This window comes from Cheilinus undulatus, linkage group 2, assembly GCF_018320785.1.
Source record: "Cheilinus undulatus linkage group 2, ASM1832078v1, whole genome shotgun sequence".
In the NCBI taxonomy this organism is placed as follows: Eukaryota; Metazoa; Chordata; class Actinopteri; order Labriformes; family Labridae; genus Cheilinus; species Cheilinus undulatus.
The window spans coordinates 14,770,848-14,788,049 of NC_054866.1; the positions used below are offsets into that span (position 1 = coordinate 14,770,848).

Here is a 17,202-nt window from a genome sequence, read left to right on the forward strand (position 1 = left end):
GTAAGAAGTGAAAAATGTCAATCAACCAGTGTTCAGAAAACAGTAAGACCTTGACATCAGCTATCACCATTACAGAGGCAGAAAAAAAAGAAAAAATGTGAGAAGTCAAAACAGGGAGTCACCATACAAAAGGAAATATCAACACGTTTCTGTGTGCCAGTCTATGTTAAACTCTTATGTCATATTAACTTGTATTTTAAAAACACTGAATTTAGGTGTCAGTTTAGCTAGATTGGTAAAGCATGTGCCCATATATAGATGAAGTCCTAATGCCGGTGCTTGCACACTCTCCCTGTCCCCCCATACCTCATGTCATTCTTGAGAAAAGGTGTGACGACTCACAGTGTATGCCTGCCTATAGATTAAGGGCCAGCTGCAAGATGAGAGGGAGAGAAATTATCTATATAAATCTATTTGGAGAAACAAAAACTATCTAATTATAGGTTCTAGATATTTGATTACACCTGATGTTCCCTGTACATATCATAGACATAATAGTTTTTTTTAATCTAAAGTTGATCAGACCCACAGTCAGTACCTTGAAAGTAATCAGTATCATGTTCAAGTTTTCAGCTTTATAACAAAACAAATTTCATGTAGATTGGTTCAGGATTAAACAAGGTAGGGCAGATTTTACAGGTGAAGTGGGCGCCTGTTCAAGATGGTGGACCGGCAGACGCACAGCAGCTACGTTTAACAGCCGTGGACGCGTCATCTATGTATCCATATCATTGATGTCACCAGCCACAGTAGGGAATGACCCCGCCCCTCTAACAATAAAATCACAGAGCAGTTCATCTCAGTGCAGTCTGTTGTTGGCTGATGTCACTGCCTTTACTGAAAGTTAACGTTCAGCTAAATGCTGTTTTTGTTCATTGTGAGGTAAATTTGCTTTATCTATCAGCCACAGTGGTCTATGGATCATTTAAAGCATCATAACAGAGATTTGAGCCAGAAAATGGATTTTGTCTCTTCTCTGGCTCAGAGCCAGCTAGCTGAGCTCTGATCATAAGGTCAATGCAAGGTAAAGGAAAGGCCAAAAGCACGAGTGCTTTCCTCCATTCAGATTGTAGCATTTTTTTAAATTTGAGACAATTGTATTTCTCCTGAGTGGGCGTGGCTTTGGCTCATTCAACAGGCACACCCACACCATCCTAGAGCAGATTTTACTGCTTCATTTTTCAAGATTTGAAATTTATAAAATTTTACCTGGGGGTTCATAACACAGTAACCTGTGAAACAACAAACCCAAATACAGCCTTATTTTCACTTTACAGGGTCTTTAAAAGGCACAGTGCACTGCTCCCTTTAATCATCCATGAGACAAAATCAGGTAAATTAGCCTTGTAATCATGCATGTTTATATGCAGACCCTGCACAGACTTTTTTTGTAGATGATAAATTTGTTTAAAGTAGGTCACATTCTGGACGTAACATGATTATTACTATTATAAAGGGTGAGATTTTCCTGTTATGTCTCCTTTAATAATAATCTCAATATTAATCAAAATAATTGTGATTACAGTTTTTGCCGTAACTGAACAGCCCTATCTGGTGATTTAATTTCAAATACAATGCAGACCCTACAGTGGGAGTGATGCAGTTATGATCATAATGATGTTGAAGCTAAAAAACCCACTCACACACCTATTTTCTCAAACAAATGATTGAAAGAACATGTTTGAAATGATTATACATTATAAATCCTTTCTTCTGCAGAACTGTTTAACAATGGAAGAAGTAGCGCTCTGCTTAAAATAACTTGCCAGCACTGTAACTACATTGCCCTAAGCACTGTTTTCTGCATAATGCGTCATCTAAACGTCAAAGGCCTAAACTTATTTTAGAATCTGAGTTATAGTGTACATTTGTAGCAGGTTAGTCATTGAAGCGGAACAAAGAAAGAAACTGAGTAACTGCAAATGCATGGCAACTATCAGGGATGATGAATCAATGCCTCTGTCCATCAACACTTTCATTTTCTATTCTTCCCACTGCATCGCTTTCCAAAATTTGTCTTGTGTTTAGCATGGACACCTATATCTAAACTAAGACACAAACATACTGCTCTTTTTTACAGAACAGATAAACTAGGGAGACATTTCCCAAATGCAATACTTTTTTTCTTAGGTGGTCACGGTCCTTGCACTATGGGCACATTTGGTATTTATAGCCAAAGCCTACATTATCTCAGCCACCCCCTTTCCACTGATACACTCTCTCACTCGCACAGACTCACAGAAGCAGCAGTGTAAAAAGCCTGAGTCATGATGAATCAGGGTTGTGTTTTTCTTTCTTGTTTTTTTAAGAAAGAGGAAATCATTCTGAAGAAATTGTTGTAGTCACTAATTTTTCCATGACTTGACCATACAAACACAAGAGGACAAACAGATAACTAAGCAAGGATTTCCATAAAGCCAGATTAAAATTCCAAGCTTTGAAAAACACTGTCTGACAGGCATTGACAAAAGGCCTGTGCCAGGTACACTGGAGCCCTGGAGAATGGCAGCAGTATCAGTTAGGGTTAGAAAAGACTGTTATCCAGTAGCTCAAAGGCTCATTTACAAACAGAGAAATTGTCTGACTGAGTTGAGCTTCCTGGGAGATGAAATGCTGAATAAACAATCTCATGGCTAAAAGAGTCTCAGACTAACAACCTACACTCCCTTGCAGGCTGTGCTCCAGTCAGCAGGGAACAAACGAAACCTTTGTTAACAGAGAATTTTTTATAATAAAGTGAGACATGGCCAGTTTCTTTGACTATGCAAATGACATACAGGTGCATAAAAAAGGAATATTTTAGAAAAGTTAAAAAAAAAAAAAAAGCTTCCTTTTGCTGTTCATAATAGAAAAGTTGGCGGTCTCCACTGTCACTTATGAAAGAAAGGTGTTCTTTGTGTTACCTGGATGCACTAACCAAGACCAGACAAGCCTGAGCTATAGTAACATAGGACCATCAGAGAAAGAAAATCCAAAGAGAGGAAAAATGGTGGATTATTGCCGTTTGACACTCCGCCTTTCTTAAAGTAGTTTTAAAATAGTGTCCCTGTGCTGTGTTAGGGTCCAATCAATGTGACAAAAATACAGAGTTTTAATAAGTTACTATAATTGTTTTTCTGAGGTTGTCAGGCAGAGGCTTTTTTAACCAAAAATTCTCAGTCGTTGACTGAATTTTTTCAAAGGATGGTGGATAATTTGAAGGGCGTCCATCATTTTGACTGACTGGAATAATGACCCAGTGTGCCAGCACACCTGCACAGTAACAGACCTTTTCTACATGGCAAACATAGCCCGTCATGGAGGTGATTAAGTTAAATCTTGTTTTTTTTTTTTTTTTTTACTTTGACACCAGAGATTAGACTACTGAACGCACTGCACTATCTGCAGGTGATCAATTTAATGCAGTGAGTACTAGAGATGTTCCAAAACCATTTTTCCTCCCTGACAGCAATTACAATACCAGAGTGTTTGATATCAGCCAATACCAAGTACTGATCCGATGACGGCATAAAATTTCTGGACAGACTGTGCAGTGAGAAACTGGCACATTGTTTAAGCCCTAAAGGAAACTCAGAACATGGCTCGACAGATAGAAGTGTAGTATACAAATAACAATATAAAATAACAATAACACAGAGGGCCATATATCAGACTCTCTAGATTTCTATCAATTATGTACTATTAAAGCCATTCCCATAATGATCTGCGCCTTCAAGCATGGTGTGATGACAAAACAGCCTGTCATTGGTTGACAGCCCTTTACAAAGCATTCTGGGAAAACAATGTGGCCATTAGCATTCAAGCTAGCAGCAATAACTGATCGAAAATGGATTAAAACATGGGTAAAAAGATATGCAATATCAGGTATACCTAGTGAATTTAATCTTTAAAGTCCCCAAAAACTCATCCAAGTTCCAGGCTCACTATGAACACTTCCATAACAGCTACCAAGGAATGATAAGCGCAATTCCAATGATACATGAAAGTAAGAGGCTATGATCAATAAAAGTTATTTGACTTTACATAACCTGTGTCACTTCTTGTCGTATATGACAACACTGGCATTAGCTCAGTGCATAACCACGTGTACAATTTTAAAAAAAGATCTTTAACACAGAAATGTCAGCCTTTTAAATATCATGTTCATTTAAACAGCCAATACTTGGTCTGGGTGCTTTTTGCACAAATTCCTGCATCAATGCAACATGCCATGGAGGAAACCAGCACCTACTTAGATCTTCCAAAGCCCGGGTTGCTTTGATAGCAGCCCTCAGCTCGACTAATGTTGGCTGTGTTGTCTCTCACCTCTCTCTTGATAATACTCCATCAATTCTCTATTGAGTTCAGGTCAGGCAAGTAGGCTGGCCAATCAAGCACAGTAACACCACAGTCAGCAAACCAGCTAGTTAGTTAGCTTGCTACTGCTATTTCAGGTTTGGCTTCACTGTGGGCAGGTGCCAAGTCCTGCTGGAAACGGAAATCAGTATCTCCGGAAAGACTGTCAGCAGTTGAGGAAAGAAGTGTTCTAAAATGTCCTGGTAGGCAGCTGTTTTGATTCTAGATGTGATGGAGCACAGTGGACCAACAGCAGGAGACGACATGGCACCGCAAAGCATCATAGACTGAGGAAACTGAAACACTGGACTTCAACACACTTGGATTCTGTGCCTCACCACTCTTCCTCCAGACTTGGGAACCTTGATTTCCAAATTAAATGCAAAATATAATTTCATCTTGAAAGAAGACTTTGGAATACTGTATGACTTGAATTGATATCAGCCATTTGCAGATACAGATGCTGATGTTTTTTTCATTACTTTATTACTTACAGATTCCTAAAATACAAACACCTCTTTTGTTCTGCCTGGTATAAAAAAACCTATTCTATAAATCATCAATAGGTGTGCTAGCTGCAAGCATTAAACAACTGTTCATATCACATTGTTTGCTAATGTGTCTGACAACATTTCACAGTGCAAATCAAATAAGAAAAAATAAACTTTTCTCAAATATACACTTTTATTGCGATGCACCTGTACATCCCCATCAGTAACAAGCTCAACTTCAGACACAAACGAGTTGAAATCCTAGGAAATGTTTCAAACAGCCCTGTTGTAGCAAGAGGAGTACTCTGGTGGCCCTCATTCTGCAGGAATCTGTTGTATTGGGAAGGTTATGTGAGCACACACAAGGCACCCCCACCACCCAGTCACACACAGCACAGTCATTTGAGCTGGTCTGACATGCAGCCCTGCTGCGATCCAGCCGCCAGCACCACTGCTGGTGAAACTTGCTCCTATACGTGTTGCATAAGCCTCTCTGCATGCACTCTGATGACCCAGTAAAGAGAAGAGTTTAAGACATTGGCTATCATGTCACCTACAGAGGTGTAGGGCTAACCATTAAACGTGCATTGCAGATGACTTCCTGTTTTTTAAAACAACTAAAAGGAAACAAGTCTTTTTTCAAGACTGTTTCGGTTAAAAGCTATGCAAACTTTGTTGCCTGGTCTAAGTCAGGAGAAAAAACAAACTGAATGAGTCACTAGCTGAATGTGTTCGTGGCCTGCTGCAGTGTTCAAGATACGGATGAAAGGACCAGGCAATATGGCGAAAAAAGATCCTAATCATCTTAACAAATATATAAAAAAATCAATACTTACAACTTTATGTAACTGATTTTGCATCAAGTTTGGACAGTATCCAGAATATGAGGACGACCCATAGAAAACTGACTTTTCTTTTAGTTCTACATCACAACTTTGAGGCTGTTTTACCCTTTAGTCTAAATGAAGAATAACAAGCACTTCAAGGCAAAAACTCAGTGTCACTTCTTAGTATTTCTGGTGGGAAGGCTGCAAGCAAAGCTGCCATACAAGTCACTTTCATGCATGCACTACAACCCTGAAAAAAAACCCACATTGTCCAGATAGGCTGCATGTGTGAACGCAAATTAATGTACAAATGTGTTCAATGGGTGATAAGGACCAGAAATCATATCTCAGTATCTACTGATTGAATAATGATGTATGATGTATTGATGTTTTTCTTTAAAGAAACAACAAATAGGTCACAATAGCAGGATTATACACTTTGATTTGAATCTAGTAAAAATCAAATGTTGCTGGAATCTGTTCTAAACTTGGAAACAAAAAACAGAAGACCTTGACACCCAATACTGAGTAATTTTTTGTTTAAATTATAGAAAAAATATAGAAAATTGCAGACAAACTCCTAAACAATGTCTAAACTGTACAAAAACAGTGACAACATTTCTGGACATTGCAGTAGTCAAATCGTTTTATTTGCTTACGTACCATTTGCTTCTAAATGATCAATTCGATTATTTTAATGACTGGTAGAATCAAAATATAGCTACACAAACTTAAAAGATCTTCAGTCATATTTTCAATGAAAAGAGAAAAGGCAATGACTCAACTTTAAAAAATGTTGCCAATCTATTTGTGCAATTTAGAATGTGTGCAGGTGACACCTACAATTTTACATTGTTTATAAACACAAGTATCCAAGGTTTTAGGACTTCTATTTTTGTCACCATGGTATTAAACTGATGATAATATTTTTACTGAGTTTTAAGCATGGCATCTTTTTTAAACATAAACTACACAAATATACACAAAACTGCCTTACCCTAGATCTTATCTAAAACACATCAATATCATAAAAACTTAATACAATGCCCAAGCACTCATAGCTGAAATCCCTCAAGACACTATTCCCTAAGCTTCAGCCAAATGATTGGCTTTTTCCTTTGCTTTCAGTAGTGTCTCTGTTGTTCACTGCTGTGCAGATGCTGATGGCAGGGTGTACCAGCCACAGAGCCACTGTGTCTGCTCTTATGGTCACATCATGATAGACAAGATCCAATGGTGGCAGGCTTCATTTGACTTGATTGATCTATTTAATTGTAGAGCTTTTTAAAACACATTTAGCCTCAAAGTCAAATGAGGGGGACCAACATGCTGGTTATGTAAAACTGCTGTGTTTTAAGACGCACCCCCTTTTTAAAGCAAAATAAACTCCTTTGCACAATCTTGACCTGCATCAAAAAACGACAGTCTAAACAGGAAGTTAAATTATTTTAGCAAGCAGTGACGTTTTAATGTCATCATGATGCTTCCTCCAGGGCAATCCAGTGATAGTTGGCAACATCAGGGGGGAAAGTGGGGGTCTAGAGGCCTTCTCCCAGAATATCTAGGGACCAAATATTTATTTTCCTGCGTTCTGATCTATTTAATGAAGCCAAACTCAGAATTTTCTGCATCACTTTAAAATTATGATTTGATTGCCATCTTTAGTGTTTTTAAATCTATTTACAGGGGACATATTTTACCCTTTTAAGACAAGTTTATATTGTTCTCAGAGGTCCCCAAAACATGCCTGGGAAGTTTGTTGCTAAAAAAACCCCTCCATGTCAGCACTTCTCAGAACGAGCCGTTTCTGTGTCTGTGGCTTTAAATGGTGATTAGCTGTCTGACTCCGCCCCTGACTACACCCCTCTCAGGAAATGGATGCAGCACTAGGATCGGTAGATGAGGGCAGAACTTTCCTCCAAGTGGGGGAGGGCCAACCAAACCTGGGGGTGGGTGCTTAGGCCCCTAGTGAGGTCACTAGATGTAAAATCAGAGAATGGCTTGTTTCAGCATACATTTTCTGAAAGGTGGAGAAAGAGAGGGGGAGAGGAATGGATTTTTCTGGTACTTGAGGGGACTGTGGACAGGCCAGGGGCATGTATTTGTGTTAGAAATGCCGGGTAAAGTGATTTTTGCATATGTCCCCTTTAAGTGTTGATCAGGCACATGTTAACACCCTGAATTTCATTTTAAAGCATGTGGACTTTACATAGAATTCCTAGGGCTGAAGCTTTAAACAAGCAGCCTGTTCATATGCAATTTTATATCAGAGTTACTTCAGTCTTTTTGTAGACTGCCAAAATAAGTAAATATAAACACAACCCAGAATATGATCAATATCTAAGGCACAAGGTTATGCAGTAAAGTAATGACTGTATGTCATTTCAATGTAATCTTGATTTTTTTTTTTTTTTTTTTTTTAAAAGGGGTGGGAAAATGATGAGAGGTGACATAGGCTACATGTCACACTTGTACCTGCCTGCTGCTCACTCATAATCCCATTATCCCATTTTTGGACTGAGTTTTGAAGTACATGTCACGATCAGTAAACGTTAATGTGCATATGTTATAATTACTTTTCCTCCTCTTTGAGTGTTTAATATCTACAGTCTTTCTTTTCCATGGTCACATTTCCAAGTAATAAATCCAACCTTAAATCATGCTTCAGTCACACATTTCATGCTGTAAAGGCTGTGCAGTTAAGGACAGCTTCAGAGTCACAGCATCACAGACTGTTCAGCCCTGCCCCTCCATGTTCCCCTGGTTAACTAACCCTCTGCCAATACCCACACAAAATCAGAATCCGAGCTTCACACAGTTTAACACCAGGAAGCTGAGTGGAGTCCTTATGTCAGGCAAACAGGGACAGCCTGGCTCTGACACAACAGGCTTTTTTCCTGGAGTTGTACACGTCCATTTGGGTTTTATTCATTAACTCTGCCATGTCAGAGACTACAGCCTGATATTGTCCATGACTGAATACTAATAAATGATTAGTAAGTACTAAATGATTAACAACCTCTTGATTGTCTCTGGAATATGAATGAATGACTGAATGAAGTCCGGGAAGACAAGGATGCCTGAAAGTTGGCGACAGGCCTGGGGGATATGGCCTAAAAATCATATCACGGTATTTTTCTTGCCTTTGACAATACGGTATTATATCACAGTATTACAAAATTAAAAAGAGATAATGCTTTTTAATCCAAATTCAAGTGTTATTAACCCCCTTCTTCCCTTAAAACAAGCCTTTGATGGCATACTCAATTTATCTCCAAGTATAAGAACACAGAAAACATTTTTTTTAAGTCTCTCTAGGTTTACTTCTAACCTCACTCCAAGTTTTGCATTTCATTTCTAACCTGATGAGTTGTGTTAAGCTGCTAATGACTTGAACACGTTTCCTGGTGAAGGCGTTCACAATAAAAGCGTTTCAGAAAAATAACAGCCGAGGACTTTTATTTTTAAGAGCTTGACGGAATACTGTGTTTAGCATTGAGTTAGCTTAGCTTTGGCTGCCATTCGGAGAATACGGCTAGTTTACAGCAGCTTTTGTGACCTCATTTAACATCGCAGCCTGGATCTTTGACTCACTGTGGACTTAGAAAGAAAGTCATAAGTTAAAATAAACTTTTAAACGGTTGTTTATGCCGTTGTAAGAGGAAGGGTTGCAGCGCTGGCCTCTGCGACCAGCCAAAGCAGCACTTAGCTTGTGTTAGCCCCAGGCAGGCTAACAGAGACAGCACACTGACTTAGTTGCGGTACAGCCATCAGACTTTGAGAGGAAAAAACATGTGTTTTTGCCTGCTAACTCACATTGAGGCAGATACGATGATGTCATTAACAAGTGTTATCGCAATTGGTCGGTAGAGTCCAAATCTCTACCGTAGGCCAAGTTTTTATCATTTATACCACCCACCCCTAGTGGGTGAATGAAACAAAATATCATGCACCCATTATTCCCTAGCTATGCATTCAATCAGCATCAATGACCAATCAGACGAAGCCCTGGACACACAGGCCAAGCAAATAAATAAAGTTTGTTAGCAACCTCACCAAGTGCATCTGTAACAGTATCTGTATTCATACCAAACTGTTACAGTCAGTCCAGACATCACAGTTTGGCGCATGCTGTCATTGTCAAATACATCTGAGTGAAGAAAAAAGGAATATGACAGCATCCATGCCCAAATCCAGGTAGCCATAGTGCTAGTAATAACTGTCTGCTAACCACTATTTAACAACATATGAAGAAGAAGCACACTCAACAAAAGACACAGAAGAGTATCACAGGACAGCAATATGGCATAATATCTTAATGAATAAATGGGTAAATGGCATCACCCAGAAGTGCAACTCATCAGAGCTATGAAAAAAAGCATTATCACCTTATACCTTCTGTTTAAAAAAAAAAGCATAGCGGGTCAAAGGCATAACCAAAGCTAAAGCATTTTGAAGGCTATGAGTGCATGATCAGTAGTAGACCCTGGCTTTAAGCGTTGGTCATGTCATCGTGTCTCATCCTAACTGGACGTAAGGCAGGCCAAACTACATGATTTTTTAAAATCTTAAATGCACTAAAGTTCTTGGTTGATTTAACATGACTTTAGAAGAAAAGGTGAAGATATGGGTACAGTTGTGTTTATGTTTACAATAGGGCTGACACATAACACTCATAAACCCTGAACGTGTTAAAAAACAATAAACCAATTTAATCATACAACCAAGTTTGACCACAGCTGCCTCCCGTAGTCCTCCAGTATGGATGTTTACATGCTTGGGGTTGAAGAGGTGAAAGGCGGGTCAGATACAGCCAGTAGTGGTAAGTGAGGAGACAGACCCACGTCTGCTTAATGGCAAATATCTTTTCAAATAGCTGGAGAATGGAAGTTTAGATAAATCCAAAATTGTGTGAACATACTGCAATGATGAACTGTCTTCCCACTGAAGCACAGCAAGTCTGAAGTACCATCTTCAGGCAAAGCATATCTTTGGTAAGACACCAACAATAACATAGGATCAAGCTGGGGTCGTCAGACTACACTGGGGGAGTGCAGCAGACCTGGGTTTGTCACCAAAATGGCAGCAAATAAGCAAACTAATACAATCCCTAAATGGGTCACCACAAAGACAACAGACCCATCAACTTTGCTAAAGACGAGGGGCTGAAAGAAATCATCCAGATTGCCTCAGGTGGCCCATCATACTAAACATCTATGAGGAGAACCATTTTCACAAGAATCTATGAAATGTACGACAGTGAAAAGGCAACAAAAGTAAAGCAGCCAGCCTGGGCTACCTCAGAGTAACAGCACAACCAATCATTCATTTTGCAGCAGAAGTTATTTTGTACCCCATGTGTTTGTCTGCTGATCGTGTTTGCAGTTTATAATATTACTGCTCAGTAAATTAAGACATAGTAATTTATAAACCATTACAATTAAGCTGAGATGTTTTAAAGTTTAAAAATGCTAATCTAATATTTCTTCAGTCAAAACCATACTTGTACTTCTTTTATCTCAGCCCAAAATGCAAGGAAATGGTAGTATTTTAAATGTAAGATTAATAATAAAAACCATAATTTCTATTTAAAAAACACTTTCAATAAAAGTGTTGTACAAAGTATTAAAAGTATAAAAATAAAAACACTTGACAGTAATAAATTTTAAAAATCTAAAAGCATACTAAAAAAATAAAAAATGCTGTGTTTAATCATGAATAAATACAGCGAAGTGATGTGATTAACTTGACCATTTTTTATCAATTAACAGCCCGAGTTCACAATACTGAACACAGTGTATTTAATGTTTGCAAGCCATCAAACTACGAATCATCCAGTTGGTGACGCTATCTGTTATGGTCATTAATAAAGAATGAGTAAAAATATTTATGATTTGAAGTCGGGGAGGCTCTGACGTGACTAGGTCTAGGAGCAGTAAAATAATGGTGTGAGCACCACACACTTGCAGATTATTTGGACAAAAATAGTTTGCAACAAACTTCAACCTGGGACACAAGTTCAGGACACAACATATGAGACTGAGGCTTAGGCTAGCAATATGGAAGAGACAGGAGAGATGTGTATAGAAAATACAGAAGATGAAGACTGTGTAGTGAAAAAAAACTGCATCTTAAAGAACGGCCTCTCTATAGTGCCGAATTCGTCTAGACTTCTGAGAGACAACATTGTTTAACTTGCCATGTAACTGTGGCTATTTCCACACAGAAATAGGCTACGAAAAACCTTTATCACCACCTGCAACATAACGAGAGAAAACTCCACTAATGACTCCAAACTATTCCCACAACAAACCTAAAAACTTTAACATTATTCAAAATAAGTCTGACGTTTCTATGTGGTTGCTTTAGTTGCTACGTTCTATTTGAAGATAATTTTATACGGTGGCCCTCCTCTATTTAATCTCTCCTCTCATACATTAAAACTCAGCACCTCGAGTAGAGCAGAGGGCCTTGATGACTATACCATGAGTGTGTATTTACAGAAAAAGCCATGTTCCCTTTTTGTTTGTTTTATTATTCAATACTGTGAGGTAAAAAGACTTTGCAAAGGAGAACACTAGTGAAGGGGGAAGTAAGACTTTTATTTTTAACAGCCAAGTAATCTTTGAATGAATAGATAGGCAACGTGCATGTTGTTTTAATAAAATATTTAATTCAGTTTTTTTTGTTAAGTTAGATGTGCAACAAACTGGGGCCTAATGAAGTACTTTACCCAATAGAACTGAGCAATATGAGGAAAGGAGACACTGTGATATCTTCACTTTCAGCTAAATATAATGTGGCATGAATAAATAGTTGTCCTAGATAAATGCATTCATGTCTACAGGCTTAAATATGGGCAATTATGTTTGATCATACAATCACAATTTTGACTCTATTTTTATCCCAAAATACATAAGGCAAAAGGATGCTGGGCAACAATATTCAGAGATGTATAGATATCAAGGCTGATGCCAATACCAGTGTTCAAAATAACAATTTAGCCAATGGCTGATTCCAATTTTTTTTCCATTCTTTTGGTGCAACACTCCTGTCTCCTCTCCTGTCTTTCTCTGTTACGCTCTGACTCGTCTCCCCGACCGAGCGTGCGTCTTTCCATTCTATAACCTCCAAAACTTTGAATAGAAACACACCAAAAAATGCTGCTGGGATTGAAGTTACTCATTTCTGCCATCTCCTGGTGTAAAGTGGTAACAGCCCAGACCTCCACCGTTAGCCTTATCTCTCAATAGTAAAGAATCCTTTAAAAAATTCCTGGATCCAGACGGTGACCCGGATCACTCCCAAAATCTAATCAGTTCTTCCTTATGCCATTTCTGACATTTCCTAAAAAATTCATGAAAATCCGTCCATGACTTTTGAGTTATGTTGTTAACAAACTAACAAACCCACCCAATCACATAACCTCCTTGGTGGAGGTAAAAATAAACTAATACTGAAGAATCTGTATTAGCTTTAGCTACTTCTATGCATTTTCATGAATCCAACATAAAAAGCATCCCTTGTGGTCAGCTTTTGTTTCATTTTTTTCTGCATATAAATGGTGAGCGAGTAAATAAAATAGATGCATAAGCCAAGTGAAAAAGCACTGTTTGTTAGCATAAAATAACATTTTCTTTGGTATTGTGATAAAGTTAAGACTTTTACAATATACTTTTTGCAAAAGCCTATAAATCAATTATGATGAAACGTCAAGTGATTCAAGGATGGACTGATATCAATACCAGTGTCATTGCTAATACCTAATTGAAGTACTGATTGAAACATTGTCAACACTTTATCCTATACTATTCTACACAATGATATCAGCCCCTCTTAAACTGGAGTCAGGTCAGCAGTCTGGCCATATTTAGAATAAATGAAGATGACAAAAATAGAGCTGATTATGGACCTCAAACTCCTGAGAGGAAGGGGGAAGAACATCTCTAACATCTCTAAAACAAACATTAAAAAAACAAACAAAAAAGCCCTTTCTAAATGACTTTGTGAATTTTAATTGTATTTTTAAGTATTTGTATTTGTACTCAGTGAGTACCCAAAAGGTAAGTACTTGGTCTAAAAAAGGTATCAGTGCATCCCTACATTTATTATGCAATGCTTTACCCATCCAATAATAAACATACAGAAATGGGGATACTGTACAATGTAAGCAAACGTCCTGTATTTATCTCAGATCATGCTGGCTTAGTTTGAAGATAGAAAAAAACATTAAAAGAGTATATATTTGCAACTGATGGCGACTAAAACTGCATCCATTTTGGACCCACTCTCAGCTGAAGTCACATGCCTGCAGTCCTCAACATCAGCCTCATGGTTGCTGCAGTAGGCATGGTCAAGTGATCAAAAAATGGCTTAAACATGAATACAGCAGCAATACCTACCAGTTTACCAACAATCTCACTCAGTGACAGTGTTAACAAGCAGCTGCCAAGCTAACTACCGAGTGGAAATTCACTGATGTTTCCTCTGCTTGAACTTGGAGACACTTGCTCTGACACAGGGGCGTGTCTGCCTGTCTACTCACACACAGCTCGACAAAGACAGCTATTTGCATTGCATTTCAATAAACACACACACATATCAAAAGCTCTGCCAACCATCAGTGCGAGGATATTCTGCTGTATGTTATGCTATTAGCCTTTGGCTAACTTTCCTAGGCCTAATCTGGTTAACCACGTGGTATCTCGTGCTATTGGCGCGACGCACACCGGCTGCCGGCTTCACGTCAGCCACGCCTCAAAAGATATCACTGATGACAATCATATGTATTTTCAAAAGCGTAAGACATACATAACAAGACGTTTTAACTTTTCAGTAGTGGTCGAGTAAATGAATGGCAATGCTTGCTTGTTAAGCTAAGGAGGCTGCTATTAGTTATTAGCTGTTACTTTCGTTTATTAAAGCTTATCAATCAAGTCATAATCCTTCGATGACTGCTTACAAGCTTTAGTAAACGAGACTTACGACAGCAGCAGTGTTGTCAATGATGTCGTGACGGCATTGAGTCCTTAAACTATCTACAATGAGTCAGACACCTCCGTTTTATTTCAGCCCAGTTTCACACCAGCATCCCCACTGCGACAACCTACACTGGTGCAGCACTGACCCACGTTAACATTGATGCAGCACAGACCCACGTTTACACTGATGAAGTGCATGTCATGCTGGATATTTGGTAATACAAGGAATTCCCATATTTTCTAAGCATTGCTTTCATTACAGTGGCCTAACCTGAAGGCACAGCGACCCGTCAGGTGTCAAACAACTCAATAAGACCCAAGGTGGTAGGTGTCACGGGCTCTTAATAAAAACAAATGTCTTGTCAAATCAGTCCTCGCCTCGTCCTTTATCTCCTGTTTAGATTAATTCCTTCCTGCATGCTATTCCCACTTCGTGTCTGACAACATGTCTGGTCAACAGAGAGGTACTTCTGCATGGACAGGCGCACTGCTATAAACAGACCTATATACCTACATGATTAGCTTTACCACCAAACAAAAATGGGTTCAGATTCCTGGCATCAACGTAACATGGCAATCACATGGTTTCTGGTATCACGTAAACTGCATGTTATCTACAACCACAGCTGTCAAAACATGTCTTTATAAACAGCAAGGGACGTATATATGATAACACACGTCTCGCTGCTTTCTGTAAGAAGGATGACACCGGGGGGGGAAACACGACTTCGACATAACTTGAATGATTTAACCTACTGCTACCTATGTAGCCTGTTGAGAAGCTAGCTAGCAAAACGGTTGGGCAGTTAGCAACGTACATTACGTTTACCGGCAAAAACAACAACATTGTGCTGCGACAGTATGCTAGTCGATTGTGTTACAGCATTAATACTTAAAAGTGTGATACGTTTCTTAAAGACACCGATTTTATAAGTTATCACGACTGTCTATCGAAATGTTTGCTTGCTAACTAGACTAGCTTAAGTGAAGAAAGAACACCCACGTCGCATTAGCATGGAGTGCTAGCAACCAGCTAGCTAGCTAATCCCTGAAAACACAGCAGGAACACCAGACAGCAGTAAGCACTGAAGAAAGTCACCACAGCTAGGTTTATCTTAAGACTAAACGGCGAAACCCACACCTGAATATCTCTCCAGACTCTCCTTTCAATGTCGGCTGAACACGTATATGAAATTGTGAAACATTTTAAAGGATAATTTAGCTGAGGACCGTGGCCGTTACCTTTCTCTCCTTGAGTCCGCAGAGCCGGACGGACGGAAAATCTTCCCGGAAGCCGGTAGCAAGGTAATTCCGGCAAAATCCCATCACGTGAAACTTTCCCAGTAATATTTTTTTTTCAGTTGAAAGCACTGTTTAATATTTACTGAGCAGAGAATAATACAGAAATTATTTGTATTTTAGGTGGATGTTTGTTTTGCCGTGAAGTATCTCAAACACTGTAATACTTGTTCTATTTATATTCAATCAAAGCAGATTTCTGCCACAATATAAAAGAGCCAGTATCAAGATTGAGAACACGTAAAGAGCATCAATTTGTAATTCATTATAACAATAAACTACCAAAAAATGTCTTGTTTTGTAAATACGATCATATTTCTAAAGATATAGAATATTATTCATGTAAATGGAAACCAGGCCGGCCATAAGAGGGGACAAAGGATAGTTTCGGGGCCCAGCCAAATGGAGGGGGGGTCCATGGAGATCAGGAAAATCCCGGTCCATAGTGAAGTTAAGCTGTGATTACCATATTTTATAATAAAATGAATGATGTATGTATCTATGCTGTACAGTATTGGTCAAAATGAAACCCGTTTTCTTACTTCTGGTAATGTTAACAATGTGAATGAGCACATTGAAGATAACCATTTGGAAAGCAATGTCAGACTTCAGCTAAGCACAAACAGGGGTCCAGCCGATTCAGTGGGCAGGCCTGAATGGAAATAAAACAAACACAAACACTTATTTTCTCTTTTATTTTGTATTTTTACATGTATGAATGATACACAGCAGGTGAAGCACAGATATTTTCAGTATGCCCAGAAAAGCACAGAAATGTCAAAAAAAAAAAAAAAAAAAAAAAAAAAAAAAAAGAGTTCAAGGTTGTAGGAGTTGAAATGTTTGTTCAAATATTTTGATCTTGAGAAATATATATTTTTTTTAAGGAAGTTGAAATGTTGAAATAAAATTAGAGGAGGCAGTCATAATGTTGAAAATTAAAAGTCAAAACTTTTAATACAAAGTTTGAACATAAGGGGAAATGAAAATGTTGGAGGAAAATGTTGAAAAAATCTGAATGAAGAAAATAAAGTCAACTCTGAGCTGGTATTTCAACGTTACTCTTATGATTTTTACTATTTTCTTGACATTTTGTTTTTTGTCACTTGTCTGTATTAAATGCATGATACAAAAAAAATTCTCATCTTCCCATTGTTCTCTTTCCTATGCCAAGCCCTAAAAGTCACCCTTAAATGTAAAAACTATGGAGTATAATAGTGTTGGTATACAATCTTAAGAATGAAGTTGAAATATTCGGGGGGAAAATCCAAA

General features: G+C 38.3%; 1 protein-coding gene across 5 annotated transcripts in view; it reads right to left on the reverse strand.

The window, feature by feature from the left end:
• The window catches only part of LOC121518597 (eukaryotic translation initiation factor 4 gamma 1-like), an 85,171-nt gene extending 68,759 nt beyond the window's left edge, over window positions 1–16,412 (reverse strand). For 2 of the 5 annotated variants that reach the window (XM_041801036.1, XM_041801029.1), the window contains exon 1: window positions 15,877–16,411. The gene's annotated coding sequence lies outside the window, so the exon portion shown is untranslated. Of the gene's footprint in view, window positions 1–15,775 lie in introns of all 5 variants that reach the window. The other 3 variants (XM_041801010.1, XM_041801046.1, XM_041801021.1) reach the window with 3 other exon arrangements.
• Window positions 16,413–17,202: the final 790 nt, after the last annotated feature.